Raw genomic sequence first — 10,119 nt, 5'->3', positions numbered from 1 at the left:
TATTGGAGCTTATTTACAAAGTGATTACACGTTCACATTGTATTCTTCAGGGGTCATCATCATATGCATTATAATGATCAAATTCAATAGAAAAGTTCGTTGCGCCTAACAACCTATTAAATTATGAAGTCATTACATGATGAAATAAACATGATAACAAATATATCCAACGCTTTAAGGAAATATGTTGATGTCCATATACTGTATATTACTGTACACGATAACTACGAGAATATGAACAAAACAAATTTGAATCAGATACATGGCTATGCCTCAAGGATATGGTTGCTTATAAACACACAGACATGAATCGTTGGCCTATGTTGGTCTCTCACTCCGGTGGAGTGGGTTAGATGACAAGTCAGAGCGCTAGTGCCCTTTTATACGATATTATTATCAGGTCCCTCGGAGAGGGCCTTAAGCCGTCGGTTCACTGGTTGATTACTAACAACCAACCAATCACACTTTCTCCGCAGTCCAGTAAAATAATCCTCACCAACATGTTTTATATATATATACACCCAAAATTATTTACATAATATAGATCAATACAGTAATGAAGGGGTACTCAGGCTGAGAGTGACAAACAAAAAACTGAAAACTGAAAATTTTATCAGCATTGCGTTTAATACTTTGGCGACACTGTTATAAGATTGGTTACTGCTTTGATTTGTAATATCATCATTGTTGAAACATATCTTATACACAATGCATTGTGATGTCCGTTAATGAAATAAGAAAAGGGAAAGTTAGGACCACACAACATCAGCCCACCTATCACTGGTCATTGCATGCATAGAGCTGTTTTCACAGAACATCGATAAACTTACATATTGGTTAGTTGTTTTATCAGATTTTGATGAAATTTTCAGCGTTTTGCCATTTTATACTATGGAGTATATCATAATATATATTCTGATTTTACTATTTTCAGTCAGGAGAACCCAATTTTAAAGGAATTTTACTGATAGTTCTATAGCAACCGTGAATAGTCTGTATATTCCTACGAATGTCACATGATGGATCCTACCATTGGAATAAGATATCATGAAATTAGGATAAACAATAGAATATTGAAGCATGGAGGTAAAACAGGTGGTTAGTTAGGTGAATATATGTTACACAATATTGGACTGTGATGCTATATGGTGTGAGACAATCTGGATTACAGTGATACCTTGATGAAATATAACTTTTTGTCACAAGCAAAGGCGAGCATGTCTGGGGAGAGGGAAACCAAGTAACACCACTCATATTTTAATGTCATATCAAGTGCATTGAATTCAACTCTTTCCTTCAGGTTCAGACCATCAAGATCATAGAGTCTATAACACTTCCCTGGTCTGATCACGACGGTACTATTCTTCCTATCAACACTCGCTACATACACCCTGTCCTGCTCATCCACGGCAGCATACAGGTAGACACCCCGTGGAGCTTGTAGAGACTCACCAGCATTCCCATCCCTGTCATAGACCGTCACCACGCTTGGATTGTGCCAACATGAACTCGTGACGATCAAACCCGTCCTGGTGGTAGATGCCTGCCACGTAATGTGCTTTGTTTGAACAGTGTGTTTAAGAGTGGATCCCGTCGGGTCATAGATATAGACTTGTCTTCCATAATTAGTAATGATGATCTCATCTGTTGGACCCCTGTTAACTTTGAGAATATTTCTATTGCCTCTCACGTGAATTGTTGCTTTCATAGTGCCAAGGGGAGAGTAGATGTAGGCTTCCGTATAAGAACCAGTGGACACGCATAACGACCCGTCCCGTTGCAAGACCAGATCATAACATTTCATATCACTTAATGGTGTGTTTCTATACCGCTGCTTTCCACCATTTGAATCAATGATATCAATACCTTGTCCATAATCCCCATACCCGATAGCGACAGTGCTATGGGAGTAGTCTGCAGGCACAGACCCTGATTGGAACTTTGATCAATGAGTGTGCCTCCACGCAAAGACTAGCACATACAAAACTTGCTGTTCCTGAGCGAGAGAGCCTTCAGTACACAAGGCATGAGTAGGCTGCACATTCAGACCCTTAACTCGAGTGAAGGGTTTGCCCAGCAGACTACCCTCTATCAGGGTTGCTATATACTCTCGCCATTGAGCCTCTCCTGAACTCACTAAGAGAGAACGTGTCAAATCATGCATTAAATATCCCTGCTATTAACAAACCTTGTGTAGTATCTGCATATGCAGACGATGTATCGATATTTGTTACAGCCGATGCTGGCTTTGAATTAGTTGAACAAACTTACAATACGTTTAGTCTGGCCTCTACTGCATGTTTAAATACAAAAAAATCACAAGGCCTTTGGGTCGGCCGTTGGAAAGGGCGGAATGATAAACCCCTCAACTTTTCTTGGAATAGTGAAGGTCTCCCCTTTTTAGGAGTTCATTTAGGGAACACGTTTAATTATTCTAAACAAAACTGGATTAAATGTAAAGAAAGACTTAATAAGACTTTCATTTCGTGGTCTCGTTTATCGAACTCACTCTCATTTAAAGGCAAGGTATTGATTGCAAACCAGCTCGCTGCATCAAAAATATTTCATGTTCTTGCAGTTTTTTCTCCTCCTGAAAATGTATTAAACGAACTTCAGAATTTAATTGTGAATTTTATCTGGTCAAATAAGCGGCACTGGTTAAAGAAAGAAGTGTTGTATGAAAAACCTGACGAAGGAGGGCTGGGGCTAGCTTGTCTCCAAGCTCGTGTTCTAACTTACAGATTTTCGATTATTCAACGGTTTCTTTCGTTAAATTCTCATCCAGTAAACGACTTTATGGCTCATTTTCTGAGACAGTATTGTAAATTAGGATTTGATTACCATTTGTTCTTTACAAGAATTGATCCTAAGTTTTACACAAGTCTTCCAGTTTACTATAGTGAAGTTCTGCGAGCTTGGTTGACATCTGGAGCTCGAATTGTGACACAATCCCTCTCTTTCAGCCATGCAATTAACATGCCCTTAAATAGTTTTCATATTATTGATGCAATTGATGTTGATAATTTTTTTCCGACGCGCCTGATGGCATGCGGAGTGAAACTAGTTCGCCATTTGATAAACCACTCAACTGGTCTTTGGATTGAGAGTAGCTGTCTCCAAAAGAACTTTCCAAGAGGATTTCGACAACCATCATCGCGTCTCATCGAGCGTGAAACATTACTCATTCGAACTACACTCTCTAAAGTTTTTCCTACATATTTTAATGACTCAGGCTGTCAACACGAATACTCTGATCTATTGTCTGCTCCAGTTACTCCGATCAACTTCACTCTGGCTTCTTCCGAAAATGGACTTACTGCTTCTTCTAAAGCCATCTACAGAATCTACAGGAAAGAACTAGATAATACGACAATCTCATCAAGCTCACATTGGCATGATACTGGATTTCTCGATCCATCTACAAAAGTGAACTGGCTATCTATCTATCAATTACCAACACCTAAAAAAGAGGCTGATATTCAATACAAGCTCCTTCACAATATTTTACCGTCGCTCACTATACTCCATCATCTTAATACAGACATTTCTTCTTTTTGCGGATGGTGCGGAGAACCAGGAACCATTCAACATCTGTTCATCGAATGTAAAGGAATCCAACCCCCTCTCAATCTTCTTCATAGACTGTTGAACAATCTCCTCCCCTCTCTCAAACTTAATTTTGACCTATACTGGGCACTCATTCCGCATGCCAGAGGGCGTGACAGAAAGGTTATCCGCCTTGCTAATTTCCTTATTATTAGTTTAAAAAGTACCATTTATTTTATGTACCGTACCTCAAATTTCACCGATCCACTTATTATTTGGTTACATCGTCTCAAAAACAGAATACTCTATGAATTTACTTATTACAAATTATGTTCTAATATTGATGCTTTTTCACGTAAATGGTGTATGAATAGATTACTTTTTACAATTAACGAGGGCAGCATTGCATGGCTCATTTAACATTTGGTTTTATAACTCTGTGCTTGTAATCAACCTGATCTCATTTGAATGTTTATGTCAAACTATTCTTTTATTATATACCTGACTTTTGTGATTATAATTTGTAAATAAAGTTTTCATTTGAAAAGTCAAAAAAAGTCTTTCTTTCTTTCTTTCTTTCTTTCTTTCTTTCTTTCTTTCTTTCTTTCTTTCTTTCTTTCTTTCTTTCTTTCTTTCTTTCTTTCTTTCTTTCTTTCTTTCTTTTTTTCTTTCTTTCTTTCTTTCTTTCTTTCTTTCTCTCTCTCTCTTTCTTTCTTTCTTTATTTCTTTCCCTTTCTTTCTTTCTTTCTTTCCCTTTCTTTCTTTCTTTCTTTCTGTCTTTCTGTCTTTCTTTCTTTCTTTCCCTTTCTTTCTTTCTTTCTTTCTTTCTCTCTTTATTTCTTTCTTTCTTTCTTTCTTTCTTTCTTTCTTTCTTTCTTTCTTTCTTTCTTTCTGTCTTTCTTTCTTTCTTTCTGTCTTTCTTTCTTTCTGTCTTTCTTTCTGTCTTTCTTTCTTTCTTTCTTTCTTTCTTTCTTTCTTTCTTTCTTTCTTTCTTTCTTTCTTTCTTTCTTTCTTTCTTTCTTTCTTTCTTTCTTTCTTTCTTTCTTTCTTTCTTTCTTTCTTTCTTTCTTTCTTTCTTTCTTTCTTTCGTGAGGTAGTTGTGTTTTTTTCGAGCTCCGGTTTTTCTGGTTTTTCACTGATTTATATGACCATTTGGTCCTTGATTTTTGTACCATTACAATTGTGTTGGGTTATAGATTGATATAGTCTCGATCCTCCTTCGTCAGGTTTACCAATTTTAGTGTTTTTTAAACACATTTTCTGTTATTTTTTGTAAGGTTTCTAGACTGGTTCGTACATGGCCAGTCAAGCAAACCAACGTAGTGTACAGGGCCAGCGTACCACAGGTGCAGCTGGCCCTTTGTTAAACAATGTAGGACATTTTAAAAATGTCACCCGTCACAATGGTGTAAGCTTTCAAGCTATTGAAAATGTAACGATACAATCTTATATCAATGTCTTTACTACAACTATACCCGCTAATGACGTAATATCTGCCTCTCGCATCTCTAATGGTCGCATAGCTGTGTATCTAAAATCAAAAGAAGCTGTTATCAATGCTGTACAAAAAGGCCTTGAGTATGAGGGGGCCTTTCTTGAACTAACCCCCCTTGTACGGCCCACTACTCGAGTCATTTTATCTAATGTATACCCAGAACTACCGAATTCTGTCTTGACTGAAAATCTAGCACCTTTTTGCAAAGTTGTGTCCGACTGCAAACCAATACCTCTAGGATTTAAAGACAAACGTCTAAACCATATTATGAGTTTTAGAAGGCACGTTCAAGTGTTAGTGAAACCTAACACAACACTTCCAGATAACATTAATTTCGTGTTTTCAGGTATGAACTATCGTGTTTTTATTTCAACTGAGTCAGTCAGATGTTTTAACTGTGGTGAATTTGGTCATATTTCCCGCAATTGTAAGAAACCTCAAACAAGCACAAATACTAATCAGTCAAAGACAAACGCTGCCCCAGTTTCAAATGACACGAGAGTGCGCCAGCGCGGATCCTCCCCGCCCCTCACTACGGTTTCGGACCCCATGCCACCATCACCTCCCCCCTTGGCGGCAACTACAATGCCCCCACCTGTACCCACCTCCTCTGATTTCCCTAGTTTACCACCTCGTGATTGTGGGCCCCTTTCTACCTCAGCCACCCCCTCGCGCATCAGGAAGCCTCAATCCTCCCCACTGCACATACCTCTGACATCACCTGCTCAGCCGTCCAGCAATTCAACTACCACGCCCATAGTCGTGTCCTCCAAGTCCCCTCCCCCCAAATCTATTTCTGCGTGCCCTTCGCCTGTGTGGAAAACTCCCCCATCACCTGTCCGAACTTTCTCTGAAGTTGTTTCAAAACGTAAGCAACTAACACCCGAATCAAACGAAAACAATACTACTCTTACTACACTGAAGGCCCCCTCTCCTCTTCGGAAAGTGGCCAGGAAAGCTCCCTCCTCCCAAACCGAAACCGTAGACTCTCCAACCTTAACGCAAGTCCTTGACTCCCAAACCCCCAATATCCCTCCTACCCCATCCTCCACAGTTGGAGATTCATCTACCGACACTGACTCCATGACTTGGGAAGATGCCCAAACGGATGAAGATGTCCCGAAGGAAGATGCACTCCCATTGACTCAAGGCCCCCTCTCCCAAGGCCAAATTGTGAAATTTCTGTCAAACGTAAAAGGGCGGAAAAAGCCTGCCCAGATTGCACGGAAATATACATCAAATATTCCAGGGCTAGTTAAACAATTAAAGCCCCTGAAAAACAGCCCCCTAGTAAAACGTAACATGCAGCAGAGGATATACAAATTGATCAGCACTCTGGAGAGCTAATTCCTTTTTACCTTCTCTCCATTCATTACGTACGCTCAAGTTGCTATAGCCATAATGGCACTGTCAATGCTGACCCTCAACACCGGAGGATGCTCCTCCCAAACTCAAAATGCCTCCTTCCGAGTTTATGTTGAGCAAATTGCATGCAACCCGCTCGTTGTATTTTTACAGGAAACTTACCACCTTAAAGATAGCAATCCTTGCTGGAGCAACTGGTCGCATAAACCTTTTTGCTCACCCGGTATTACTCGAGGGTCAGGAGTGACAACTTTGGTTAATAATTCTCAAGTCGATATTTTATCTACTTGTATTGTTTTTGATGGCTATATATTGTATAACAAGCTCTCCCATAATAACTGTATTTATCATGTATACAACACACTCATTCCTCAATCTGATGAAATGGCAATTAAAGCTATTAATGCCCTTAATTGTCATATATCCACCTGTTGCGAAGATAATATTGTGATTGTGGGTGATTTTAATTGCACTGAAAATCCTGCGATTGATCGTTTGTGCACGCTCACAGAACGCAGACCTAAACTTGTTACGGCTTTGCAAAATGTTCTGAATAAATCTTCTCTTTGTGATGCATGGCGTTTTCTATTAAAATCCAAATGAAAAGAAATTCACCTGGCAACGGCACAATCCAGCCAGTGCACATGGCTTTTCAAAGTCTAGATTAGATCGATTTTATGTACCATCGTGTCTAGTTTCTTCTATTCATAAGTGTGAAATTATACCTTGTTCCTTATCTGACCACTCTGCAGTTTCTCTAACCTTGAAATTTCCAATACGAGCTAAAGGAAAAAGTGCATATTGGATTTTTAATAACACTCTTTTGGAAGACGAAAGTTACATTGATATTATTCGTCTTTTTTGGTCAGATTGGCAAAAAGAAAAAAATGACTTCCCGAATCTTGCATCTTGGTGGGATTTCGGCAAGGTTCATATAAAATCAATTACTCAAATGTATAGCAAAAAAATAGTACAAAGGAAAAGGCAAGCTCTAATAGAAATTAACAAAGAGATTGATAAACTTCAGAGCGCAAAAGAATCTAGCCAACAAGATAAATATACTCTCGACGAGCATAGAAATGCATTAAACTCGTTACTGAAAAATGAAGCACGCGGAGCTCTTGTGAGGTCTCGCTTTAAATACACAAATGAAACAGACTCATGCTCAACTTAGAAAAAAAGAATTCCTTATCAAAAAGTATATCCCGCATTCGGCTCGCTTCGGGACGTATTTCGGAGAACCCTTCTGAGATAAAAAATCATGTTCGGGAATTTTATGAATCTCTTTACACTCGAAAGCCAACTGACAAGAGCGCCATCAATAGTTTACTTGTAAATATCAAGACGCTTGATCCGTCCTTATCAAAGGACCTTGAGAATCCAATATCTGTAGAAGAACTTGATAATGCTGTCAAGCAGCTAGGCAAAAATAAGTCTCCTGGTATCGATGGACTTACCTCTGAATTTTATCATGTCTTTTGGCCCATGCTCAAAGATGATTTTCTCGAAGTTCTTACCTCCTCTCTTGAATCTGGATTTTTACCATACTCTTTTAGGAGGGCGGTCATTACTTTACTCCCCAAAAAAGGAGACCTCGCTGATATTTCAAATTGGCGTCCCGTCTCCCTCCTCAACACAGACTATAAAATTTTTGCTAGGCTGCTTGCCAGTAGGCTAAAATCATGCATTGACCATGTTATTGGAAGAGACCAAAGTTATTGTATCCCCGGTCGTTCTATTTATGACAACATTAATCTCATTAGAGATATTTTGTTCTATGCAAACACTGATAATATTTCTTTGGCTGTATTGAACTTGGACCAGAAAAAGGCATTTGATAATGTAGATCATGTTTATTTATTCAATGTTATGAAACGCATGGGCTTTGGAAGTCATTTTATATCTTATATACAAATTCTGTATGAAGGGGCTGAAAGCCTTATTAAAGTGTGTGGATCCCTGACAGCTCCCTTCCCCTTTGAGAAAGGAATACGACAGGGATGCCCTCTATCAGGGTTGCTATATACTCTCGCCATTGAGCCTCTCCTGAACTCACTAAGAGAGAACGTGTCAAATCATGCATTAAATATCCCTGCTATTAACAAACGTTGTGTAGTATCTGCATATGCAGACGATGTATCGATATTTGTTACAGCCGATGCTGGCTTTGAATTAGTTGAACAAACTTACAATATGTTTAGTCTGGCCTCTGCTGCATGTTTAAATACAAAAAAATCACAAGGCCTTTGGGTCGGCCGTTGGAAAGGGCGGAATGATAAACCCCTCAACTTTTCTTGGAATAGTGAAGGTCTCCCTTTTTTAGGAGTTCATTTAGGGAACACCTTTAATTATTCTAAACAAAACTGGATTAAATGTAAAGAAAGACTTAATAAGACTTTCATTTCGTGGTCTCGTTTATCGAACTCACTCTCATTTAAAGGCAAGGTATTGATTGCAAACCAGCTCGCTGCATCAAAAATATTTCATGTTCTTGCAGTTCTTTCTCCTCCTGAAAATGTATTAAACGAACTTCAGAATTTAATTGTGAATTTTATCTGGTCAAATAAGCGGCACTGGCTAAAGAAAGAAGTGTTGTATGAAAAACCTGACGAAGGAGGGCTGGGGCTAGCTTGTCTCCAAGCTCGTGTTCTAACTTACAGATTTTCGATTATTCAACGGTTTCTTTTGTTAATTTCTCATCCAGTAAATGACTTTATGGCTCATTTTCTGAGACAGTATTGTAAATTAGGATTTGATTACCATTTGTTCTTTACAAGAATTGATCCTAAGTTTTACACAAGTCTTCCAGTTTACTATAGTGAAGTTCTGCGAGCTTGGTTGACATCTGGAGCTCGAATTGTGACACAATCCCTCTCTTTCAGCCATGCAATTAACATGCCCTTAAGTAGTTTTCATATTATTGATGCAATTGATGTTGATAATTTTTTTCCGACGCGCCTGATGGCATGCGGAGTGAAACTAGTTCGCCATTTGATAAACCACTCAACCGGTCTTTGGATTGAGAGTAGCTGTCTCCAAAAGAACTTTCCAAGAGGACTTCGACAACCATCATCGCGTCTCATCGAACGTGAAACATTACTCATTCGAACTGCACTCTCTAGTTTTTCCTACATATTTTAATGACTCAGGCTGTCAACACGAATACTCTGATTTATTGTCTGTTCCAGTAACTCCGATCAACTTCACTCTGGCTTCTTCCGAAAATGGACTTACTGCTTCTTCTAAAGCCATCTACACAATCTACAGGAAAGAACTAGATAACACGACAATCTCATCAAGCTCACATTGGCATGATACTGGATTTCTCGATCCATCTACAAAAGTGAACTGGCTATCTATCTATCAACTACCAACACCTAAAAAAGAGGCTGATATTCAATACAAACTCCTTCACAATATTTTACCGTCGCTCACTGTACTCCATCATCTTAATACAGACATTTCTTCTTTTTGCGGATGGTGCGGAGAAGCAGGAACCATTCAACATCTGTTCATCGAATGTAAAGGAATTCAACCCCCTCTCAATCTTCTTCATAGACTGTTGAACAATCTCCTCCCCTCTCTCAAACTTAATTTTGACCTGTACTGGGCACTCATTCCGCATGCCAGAGGGCGTGACAGAAAGATTATCCGCCTTGCTAATTTCCTTATTATTAGTTTAAAAAGTACAATTTATTTTATGTACCGTACCT

The sequence above is a fragment of the Lytechinus pictus genome, chromosome 14 (assembly GCF_037042905.1).
Source record: "Lytechinus pictus isolate F3 Inbred chromosome 14, Lp3.0, whole genome shotgun sequence".
NCBI lineage: Eukaryota > Metazoa > Echinodermata > Echinoidea > Temnopleuroida > Toxopneustidae > Lytechinus > Lytechinus pictus.
The sequence above is the reverse complement of the archived record's forward strand: the minus strand, read 5'-3'. Positions refer to the sequence as shown.